At 44.6% G+C, this 11,172-nt stretch overlaps 1 protein-coding gene across 1 annotated transcript in view; it reads left to right on the top strand.

Moving 5' to 3' along the window:
• Positions 1-11,172, top strand: part of scfd2 (sec1 family domain containing 2) — a 185,689-nt gene that overhangs the window by 64,138 nt on the left and 110,379 nt on the right. The window lies entirely within an intron of this gene.

Genomic DNA, 11,172 nt, shown 5'->3' with positions numbered 1-11,172 from the left:
AGGTGTTTTTATAAAAACAACACAGAATCGGAGCAGCGTCGTTGGCATGCCAGAGTGCCTGCGTCGGCGCGTCCCTGTCATTCAAACTCACTCCTCCATGACTGCAGACGCACAGACGTTCGCCGCCTTCCGCTCATCCTGTGATTATATGCGTACGAATGGAGTTTTTGTCATGCAAATCCCCGCGTGTTGTCTTTGCTCTGTTCTGCCACGCTGCGTTTTGTTTAGCAAGCAGCTCACCTAGATGCTAATGACCTTGGAGGAGACAGACGGAGCTACAAACACACGCAGATAAATGCAGATTTTAAGCCATTAAGACCTGAGGTCTTAATGGCTTTCTGATTCTTCATGTGCCTTCTAAATCATTAGTTCTCAAACTTTTTCGTAATTCAAAATTATTCAACACTTTCAAGATTTAAAAATAAATAACAAATAGCAGATGTACAAGCTTGCAGCCAACGCATAGCCAACGCATACAAATCTAAAATGACACAGATGTTTTCCCGGTTTTAATGAGTTAAAGGAGACAGACAGAGCTACAAACACACACACACACACACACACACACACACACACACACACACACACACACACACACACACACACACACACAGATAAATGCAGATTTGAAACAGAAACAGATTTGTCAATTTGACCCAGTGTTTGCAAAATGTGCCTGTGTCATATTTCAGCATTTTAAGTAAACATTGGAGAAAGACATGGGGAGGTAGAGAGAGTGTGCATGGGTTGACATGACACTGCAGATAGATCATAAGATAGATAGAAGTACAGTATGTACATAATTTAACACTAAGTGATCTGTTTTCTCAACAATATTCAGTTTAAGTGTTCCTACAAACAATACAACCCCCCCCCCTCTCTCTCTCTCTCTCTCTCTCTCTCTCTCTCTCTCTCTCTCTCTCTCCATACAATAAGAAATAGAATAGGGTACTTACTTATTGTCACTTGAAAATACTTTAATCCAGCAAGGGCTACATTTATGCAGCGGCTGCAGTTACAATACCCCAAGCTCATCCATCATGTGAGATAAATCATTGTTCTTCATAAAGTGCATAAACCGACCCCACACACATTTCTTGTTTATCTCTAAGTGTATTCTTTCTAAAGGTAAACACAGACACAGCCCTTTAACCCATTCAATCCGGGAAGGCATCTCTGTCATTTTAGATGTATTTGGCTATTCAAAAATAGCAGATCTACAAGCTCATAGCGTGTTTTTGTAAAATATTTTGTTCCAGGGACCTCCAGGAGCAAAGATTTGAGTCACAAATGTTCGCTTCAAAGATATATTCAAAGAGTTGCACAAAATGTTCATGATTTTTCAAACATAGCAGATCTACAAGCTCATAGTCCGGCACTCGGTGCCGCGCTATGATCTTGTATATCTGATATTTTTGAATAGCCAAATACATCTAAAATGACACGAGATGCGTTCCCGGATTGAATGGGTTAAGCCACCGTGCAATGCCTCTATACCTCTACCCGTGTTAGCATTTAGTCAATTTGATTTGACTTGGTACAAATAAAATGATCTGATATCGGACAGAAAACAGGCTGATGGATTGATTAGCAGAGAGACTGAATGATCGTTGGCTACAGTACATTGTGTGTGAATATGATCCTGTGTGTGGACAGTTGAGATGTGCGTTTAGAGCTCTGTTTCTGCTCTCCCTTCTCGAAGAGTGAAGGGAGACATCCACACCTTTCACACAACCACAGAGTAATGGCAGTAAAATGAGGGCCAGAGATAAACCGTTTTTCCTCCTTCCGAGAGGTTCCGGCCCCGGACTGCACACAAATTTCCGTCTTTTCAGTAAACAGAGATATTCCGGTCGGAATCTATTCTAGGATTCATCAGCGTCATCCTCACACAGGTTTACACTGAGCATGTGTCTCCGTGCCTGGATACTGTACATGTGTGAGCACAGCCCGCTGATAAGACTAAACTCAGAGCTTATTACAGGATTTATTGTCACATCCTGCATGAGCAACCCGACGTGCTGCCCAACGGATGCCAGATTTTTGATCATTTTGTAAAAAAAGAGACAAAAGGGAAAGCAAAGAATCTTCAAGTCAATTTGAAAAACTTACATTTTATTAAAGTTTCTATCTGAGAACATTTAACTTATGAGCAAACAGATGAAAATTATAACAAACTAAAAAAGTCTCCTCCAGGAAGGACTGCCTTCCAGGTTCTGCAAATTTTGGAATTCAGTTGTAGTCAATCGGAACGGAGTATGAAAAACTCCATCCAATAACTGATAACATCTTGATCACATGACTCCAGAGATGATGTGTACCCATTTGTGTGAAAAATTGGGACACATCGACAGCATAATTGCGATACCGATGTCAAATAATGGCCGAAATATATATCGGCCAAAACTGTTCCGTCGGGCTCTGTACAATACATGGCAGGTAGCAGCTAAGCAGGCAGTGAAGTTCTTGTACTAAGATCTCCTCTACAGTGTGTGTGTGTGTGTGTGTGTGTGTGTGTGTGTGTGTGTGTGTGTGTGTGTGTGTGTGTGTGTGTGTGTGTGTGTGTGTGTGTGTGGTGTGTGTGTGTGTGTGTGTGTGTGTGTGTGTGTGTGTGTGTGTGTGTGTGTGTGTGTGTGTGTGTGTGTGTGTGTGTGTGTGTGTGTGTGTGTGTGTGTGTGTGTGTGTGGGTCTTTGGTGAGTTTGCTCTTGGTTTTGTTGTTGTTTACATGCTCAAAAAGCTGGCCTCAGCCTCTGGGAGAGCATGGCTGCTCATGATTATGTTTTTTTTCTTTTCCCCCCAAACTCTTCCACTACAAATCAAAGTAGAAGCGCGTTTGCTGTACATCATTTAGCCTCCACAGTGGGCTGCTGTCTCTCACCTCGTTGATTTATGCCTCTTGTGTTTAGAGGCTCGCTCGCCATCCCCGCCAGATTAGCGTGTTGTTATTTGTGAATGCAAATTGCACGTGATTATGTGTTTGCAAATCAGGCACATGTGTGCACACTTCCAAGGGCATGCAAATGAGTTTATTATTCTGGTTGCCATGGTGTCAGCAGACCATCTGACACGGGATGTAAGGCGATTCCCGGCCGGGGCCTTCGCTCCTTGACCACAACAACCGACCTGTGGCCAGCTTTGTTCCTACTGCTGCAACGGCCCCCCCCCCACCCAGCACCTCCTCTGCTCGCTCACACACACACACACACACACACACACACACACAAAAGCATTTTTGCAGGTTTTTTTTTTGGTAATCTTTTACCGTAAAACCTAAAGCCGAAAATAGCAAATGTACAAGCTCTGAGCTTTTAGATGAGCAGGAACAGGAAAATGGTCCTCACTATGCCTATTTCTCAAATTATACTATACTTAAGTATAGGAATACAAGTACGCACACGTCATGCATGTCATGCACGAACGCATGCACGAGCGCGCACACACACACACACACACACACACACACACACACACACACACACACACACACACACACACACACACACACACACACACACACACACACACACACACACACACACCCTCCCTCCTGCCCCAGGACCCAGAAAAAGGTTCATTGTGCAGGCAGGGAGCGAGGGGAGCGAGGCATGGTTCTGGTTAGCGCTGCATCTGAAACACTCACCTTCCTCCAGGGGCTGCATCTGGAGCTGGTTTCCTGTTCAGGCTGCGCTGGCCAGGGGCGGAGTTTGGCCCGGCACTGTGATTGGGCGAGACAGAGGCTTTATGGACCCAACGATGGATGGAGGTGCCAAACAGTAATCTGTCAATCAATGGCTGACAGATTCAAGCCAGTGCTCCCTAATGCAGGGGAGCTTTCTATTGGAGCAGGCCTCCGAACCAGGAAGTTGATCCTCCATCAAGTGGTCCATTTGCTAATTTTCTGTCGGCCAATCAGAAAAGCCGATCTGCTAAGCCCCTCTGAAAGGCTTTCTATAGTGAACAAAGGAGTATTCTTTGATGTAATGTCATTCTTTCTTTGGGAAACATTGTGTCACGATAAGAAACTCCATTGTGGACATTTAAAGTAATGGCTTTATTTGGGTAATTGCGTGGCTTAACATTAGCATTGTTTTGACAGCGTATTGCCATGGTTATTCTATAATTGTGTGTAATGGTGGCATTAGCGCATGGCGAGGGGACCGGTGGATTTAGTAATTGGTGTGTAATAATAACTTTGGCTTCCTGTTATTTCTGCCGTAATGATATAACACAGGCCATGGGCAGAGACCCTAAAACCTTTTTAAAGAACAGACCTTAAAATCTGCACCGATTTAGGGGCATACTTTTTGCTAGTCGTCAGTCAGAACAAGCCGGTGCACTCATTTTGGGGGAGGGGGGGGGGGGGGCGTTGTGATGGAAAGAGGGGAGCGTCTGGTAGGATCAGTGAGGCCTTTATTCAGGTCTTGTGTTTCAAATTGCCTCAGCTGAAGAAGAACTCTCTTCACATGGCGAACGTTGGAACGTTTTGCAATGTTGGAACGTTTTGCAGTTAAGAACACATCATAGTGTACAGTACTGCTTTTCTTTTTTACCTGCTCAAGTGGGGTTTAGGGACCCCCAGGTGTTTTTGAGGGGGTTTCAGGGGGTCGCCAGCAAAATGAAGAACAGTATAAACGCTAAAGCCCATTCGTATTTTTGGACTATTTTTGAAAGATTTTGACAAATGTTGACCAATCTTCTCTTATGGGGGTCCCTGGCTCAAAATATTTTCAAATAAGGGTCTGCGGCCAAATACATATTGAATTCGGAGGTTGTTGACATGAATATGTTTGAGATCTAGTGCTGTACAGTAACACTGATTGATCTAACTCGCCCCCCCACATGTTCAGTGTGTTTCTGGAGGTGTGCAGCGCAGTGCCAGGGCCGCGGGCCAGACATTGTCGAGGTTCTCTCTTGTAGTGCTGGAAAAAAGGAACTGTAGTCATTCTTCCCCAGTCAGCTCTTCTCTGCTTCGTACCGAAAGAACTCCTTTTATTTCCTGCCCTGGCGCCACGGCGCACAGCTGACAGCCGCGTTTATAGAACTCCTGAAGGGACCCAGTTACGTGCTTAATGCTCACACATGTGAAGACACACACACACACACACACACACACACACACACACACACACACACACACACACACACACACACACACACACACACACACACACACACACACACACACACACACAGTGAGGCTATGGAGAGGGACCTAGTGGGGATACGGAGGTGAAAGTTATTGAGCTGAGGTTCAGTTGAATCAAGTGGACAAAGAGGAGCTTTGAGAGATACAGAGGGGGATATAAGTAATGTGAGAAAAGTTTACATCATGTTGTGCAAAAAGAAAGTTTGGATAGTATTGTATGTGTCATTTATATATTTAAAAAAAGATGTAATTCAACGACGGATCAATAGGGTTAGGGTTAGCATACTTATTGCAGGGATGAATCTCATAGTAGGGTTGCAGTCAAGTTGTCCTACACATGGCAAAGACATTAACCAGATTCAACCTGGCATCCCTATTTTGGGCATGTCATTATAGGCACAAAAAACACATTTTCAAAGATTTTACAAAATAGCAAAAATGTATGACAAAGCTTATATTGTTAGTCAGGGAATATTAGCAGAATATTTTCCAATATTGGAATAAATTCCTTACCAAAAAAAATCTTCACCAATGTGTTTGCAAAGGTGTCTAGTAACACATCACAACTTTATTGAAATTCAGTATCCCTAGGAGAATTTTTGACAGCTCCTTAAAGTTGGAGTAGGCCTACCCACCATAACCTTGGTTAAAAAAAAATCCCCCCAAAAAATCCAAATTTAATTCTGTTTTAAGTAGCATGTGAGGGGTCAACCTAGGGTGTTTTTATGATTCTGAATCCATTGCAATCATTTGTTTTGCACCAAAACCACTCCTTGGGCTAAAAACGGCCATAGCCATGTATACTTTTTGTGTAAAAAGCCCATTGAGATTGGGACGTTTTTAGCCCAAGGAGTCGTTTTGGTGCAAAACAAATGATTGCAATGGATTTAGAATCATAAAAACACCCTAGTTTGACACCTCACATGCTACTTAAAACAGAATTAAATTTGGATTTTTTTGGGGGGATTTTTTTTTAACCAAGGTTATGGTGGGTACTCCAACTTTAAGGAGCTGTCAAAAATTCTCCTAGGGATACTGAATTTCAATAAAGTTGTGATGTGTTACTAGACACCTTTGCAAACACATTGGTGAAGATTTTTTTTTGGTAAGGAATTTATTCCAAGACTTTTTTAATATCCCCTGACTATGTAGGGCTGAAGTGGTTTAGTGCCTTGGCTCATGTGCACTTTGATACAAAATTGGAACTCTGGATCCAACCAGCGATCCTACACAGTCACCGATCTCACCTGCAAAGCTGCCCCTTGCGCTAGTTGAAGCTACCGGGCGGCGCAGAATGAAATCGCACAATAACGGGAACTCATGCGCAGGGAGATGAGTCAGAGGGGAAATATGTTTGTCAGAGTACCTTGGGGCCAAGGTCAGAGGCAACACGGGTTCAGGTTTGGGTGAGAGCCCTGGAGAGTGGCCTCATGATAAACGAGGAGGGGGCCTAAAAGCCCCTCCACGGATCCTCTCGTCTGCTTCTCCTGTCTCCTCTGACCTGTGCTTGAAGGCCCTGCCACGGTCCAAATGAGAACCCTACGCCATTACGAGGCTGATATGTATGATGTTGACAGTCCGAACACGTTATGCTGAGGGCCTGGGGCAGTATGATGTATACGTGATCGCTGGTTCTCAACATGGGGTCCAGGGTCCCCCAGGGGACTCCAAAGTTTCAGCCTGATCATAGCCCTGATGTTGACTTCCATTATACAATTCAAGTTAAAGATTTCAAAAGGTATAAAATGTACAGTATGTTGGGGGGAAAAAACTAATAGTAGAGGTACTTCTGTGGCCAATGGCACTGTGCAGAAGACATTTGGTGCTGATTGTTCCAGCGGTTTGCGAGATATGATCAGGACACACCCACAGACAGACAGGCAGGCAGACAGACACAGAGACAGACAAACCCTCTTACAGATGGCTACACTTCTGCAGAATCACACTGTAAATAGGTTGAGAATCACTGCACTATGTTTCTATCGGGTCCCCAGCAAAATGAGTTAATAGCATCAAAATGAGTTTAACCACAGTGACCCTATTTGAAAATAGCAGATTCTTTTTTTTTTTTTACTGTGAAAATGTATTAATATTTGTGAAGCATTTTAACGACACAAATCTTGTATGGGGGTCCTTGCACACAAGTATTTTCAGATGGGGGGGTCCGTGGCAAAAAAATATACATTTGGGTGTCCTTGACATGGAAAGGTTTCAGAACGACTAGTACTGAATGTAGTATGGACAGAACTTGAAGCGCAGCAGATCCATGGCGGTTGATGCTCATGAGAGATGGAAGACAAAACAAAACAAAACCCCTGACAAGCCTTTGTCCCTCGCTCCTGGTTTGGTTCCCTCCAGCCCAGCGGAGCGAGGAGGGGAATGATCCCCGACATTGTTTGGCAGAAAGAGCCAGAGCAGCTCAGAGAGAGGTATTTGATTTCACAATGTTTAAGAAGAAAAATATGTGTCGGGGATGTGGCGTGCACGCGCGCGTGCGTTCGCATGTTTGTGTGTTTGAGCGGTCCCCGCAGACCCGCGGTTAGCTGGGGCCGAGCCAGGGTGGAGGCAGCATCGCAGCCAACAGAAGAGAGCTCTTCCACGCAGGAGAGACCCCCACGATAGCTCACACACGCTCCCACACAAACGGCTGATCAGAAACGAGTCGTATGTACATTATTAGGAACTGTCCCCTGCAGCGTAATCTCCCACAGATGATGTGCACTTGTCTCAAAACGTTCCTGCCTACTTTTTCACACAGTGCTGGGAATCGTCAACTGGGGGAGGTGATTGAGTTCATGTTGTTATGGAGTTTTGGAAGGTCATCAAATATCCTGCTCTCAGATTCATTTTGAATTGTTGGGACCGCTTCCACACAAAATGAAAAGATTTCCGCAACGCTTACTGTAGATCTATGCAGACTTCGCTTTATTAAGCTTTCGGTCTGCCAGTCGTTCATCAGTGCAAACTGATGAAGGTCTAACAGACCTTGGCAACAAAAACAAATCAAGATGAGGTGAATATGTTTAGTTTATTGTTTTGTTTTTGTTTTTCAGCCAATGAAGGCAGGGGTGCAGAAAGTATTGACCGTTTTCACACAGCTTGCATACAGGTCCTCCTAATTTCTCCCTCAAGCCCACCAAATCCCCTTTATACGAGCACTTTCAAACTGCATGACTCATGACAATGTTGCACTGTTCTTTGAACTAAAGGCTAAGTTTACAGTAAAAGCTTTTTAATCAGCATGTGTGCGTCGTTTTCTTTTTCATTTTTTAACCGCTTTCAACCTGGCGTTCCGATTTTGGCCACGTCATTATATTCCAAAATAGTGAAAATAACCGCTCTACAGGCTCACAACGCACTATGATGCATCGCAATCTTGTAGATTGGCTATTTTCACTATCTGTCATACAATGAAGTATGTAGAGCTTAGGCGGTTAAGGCACCGCAGTGTCAACTAATATCATAGCAATGGCTTTTACCACGATGATACCGATGCCTCACACCACATTCTATGGATCCAGAACCTTGCCGAATGGCTCGAAACCCTCTGATGTGTCCACACTCCGTCAGGGACAGTCGTATCCTCCGAGAGACCTCGCCGCAGCAGCCCACTCAGGGACACTCAGGCACTCAGCCATTTGTTGGGTTTGGACCACAATCTTCTCTAGGTTTGCGACCCAGAGGCCTGATTGGATGGATCGCGTCTTTGGCTGGGGATGGGGGGTGCAAGAGTTGCATTGGGTCAGACATCGGATACCCCCCGACGGGCCCACCGCAGCCCTAAAGACTCTCAGCTCTGAGATCTCCTAGCTGAAACGGAGAGAGAGAGTCTGTTTGTCTTGGGCAAAGGAACATTGAGCTCCTAGCGTGTGCGCGCGCGCACACACACACACACACACACACACACACACACACACACACACACACACACACACACACACACACACACACACACACACACACACACACACACACACACACACATCTCTCTCATTAAATTGAAATGGATCCACACAGGCTTGTGTATCTCCATCTGATTCAAACAGAACTGTCCCCGCTGGAGGCCGTCATTTTCATCTGCTCCGTGGTTCATCTCCTCTGTCTCTCTCGATTGTTCAGTGTCTTTCTATATTCTCCTGACACCCCCCCCCCCCCTTCTTTCTCTTGCCACTTCATTTTCCCATTATCATTTTTTTCCTCTCTCTCTCTCTTTATTCCGGCATTTTTCATTGGTCTCTCCTGACATGCAGCAGAGGACAGATTAGCTCCACACCCTTGTTTTATATGGCTATGAGCTCAGTCTGGTTGTGAGAGTGGTCACTGGTCTGTAACAAGGTCCTGTGATCTACATCATTTGGGCCCAGAGAACGACCATTATTAAGTCCCGATCAGACTGACTCAAGACGGGCAACAAGAAACAGTTCACTGCACTTAGGCCGTGTGTCCAGTCCACCAGAGCTTTTGGGAGCGCCTATAAGGGGAGCGCCTATAAGGGGAGCGTCTATTAGGGCGCTTTGAAAGTGGAACGATTTTTTGGCTGAGACTGGTTGTCAGACAAACCACGCCAACCAACCAATTTACAATTCAGCCATTTACCAGACGCTCTCATCCAAAGCAACTTTCCCTATCACAATCACTTTCATCAACCATTGTCAGCAATCAACAGGTTAAATAGTCACATGAGCGCAAGGAGAACAATGTAGTGTCTGTCTGAAACTAGGAGACCAGATAAATCATCAAACCTAGCATCTGTCCATAGAAGTAAACATGTAGACAAGTAAGCAAGGTAGAGTACTTGCTCAGGCCCTTGCTCTGAGTCAAGTGAAGGCTGAAGCACGTAGGGAGAGAGGACAGACATGCCCGTTTATGTGGGTACATGAGGTTTTCTTGGTGATCATTGCACCTGTACACGTAGGAAGTGACAGGTCTTTTTTGGTGTTTGCCCCATCCCACTGCGATTGGACAGCTGTGTAAAAAATGAAAACAGTGAATGAGCGCAGTGTTCTACCCAATTATTTTACATCTTTCAACACTAAACGACCAGATAAAAATGCAAAACGTGCATGGCTCGGCGCAGAATAGAATCGTCTGTGGAAGAGCCACTAGGCTCGAAATGTCACACGTCACGGTAATAAACCTTTGATCGCTTGGAACATTCCAGTGTGCGGACTCTATTTTTTCACTGTTGTTAACTTCTGCCCAGTACCTGATATTGAACTTTTTTTTGTCTGTGCATGCTCTTCTACCTGTTCGCAGCAGAATAGACCCTCAGCACCTCATCACGCTGCTTCTGTTTGTAGCACGGTGTGAATGTACAGGGCTTGGCCATTGAAAACACTTCAAAACGTATGCTGCTGGCCTCAGGAAAAAACTTTTGTGGACACACAGCCTTAACCACTTAAACCCTATATACTTAGTTGACCGGAGTGTCCCAAGGGTCTACTGTATACTAGGCCCCCTCCTTTTCTCCCTCTACACTAAATATCTTGACAGAAAATAGCCGTTTTTATTTATATATGTACATGCTAGTGAGCTTGTAGATGTGCTTTCTGTCCTGAATGTTTGCCCCCAGAATAGGGATGCTAGGGTTCATGTGGTTAAACACTGCCCAAAACCCTGTGTGGGTAACAGTCCAGTGCCTCTCGAGTATTATACACTTCAAAAAACCCAAACAAATATAAATATAATAATTCACATTCCCCATATTGGAACAGAGAGGTAGAGCTTCTAAAATGAGAGAACGGAATGATAAACTAACTCCCAGAGTGCCTGTAACTCAAACACCTGCGTACTGCCAAGGTAGTGTTGGCTTATTTTCATTCTGCTTGAAGTCAGTGAAATATTGTCCTTTTTTTATGTTGTAACAAATAATACATTTTGTGTATTTGTGTGTGCGTGTACTTGTGCAAACGTCCATGTGTGTGTGTATGTGTGTATGTGTGTGTTGCTGGGAGGATTAAGGAGGGGAATGGATACCTTTTGATGTTGCCCCTCTGGTCATTCATGTTTATGACTGGTGGGCATG

The sequence above is a fragment of the Gymnoscopelus microlampas genome, assembly GCF_963454915.1.
Source record: "Gymnoscopelus microlampas genome assembly, chromosome: 9".
NCBI classification, from domain to species: domain Eukaryota; kingdom Metazoa; phylum Chordata; class Actinopteri; order Myctophiformes; family Myctophidae; genus Gymnoscopelus; species Gymnoscopelus microlampas.
Note: the sequence above shows the minus strand (reverse complement) of the source record. Positions and strands in the feature narration are given on the sequence as shown.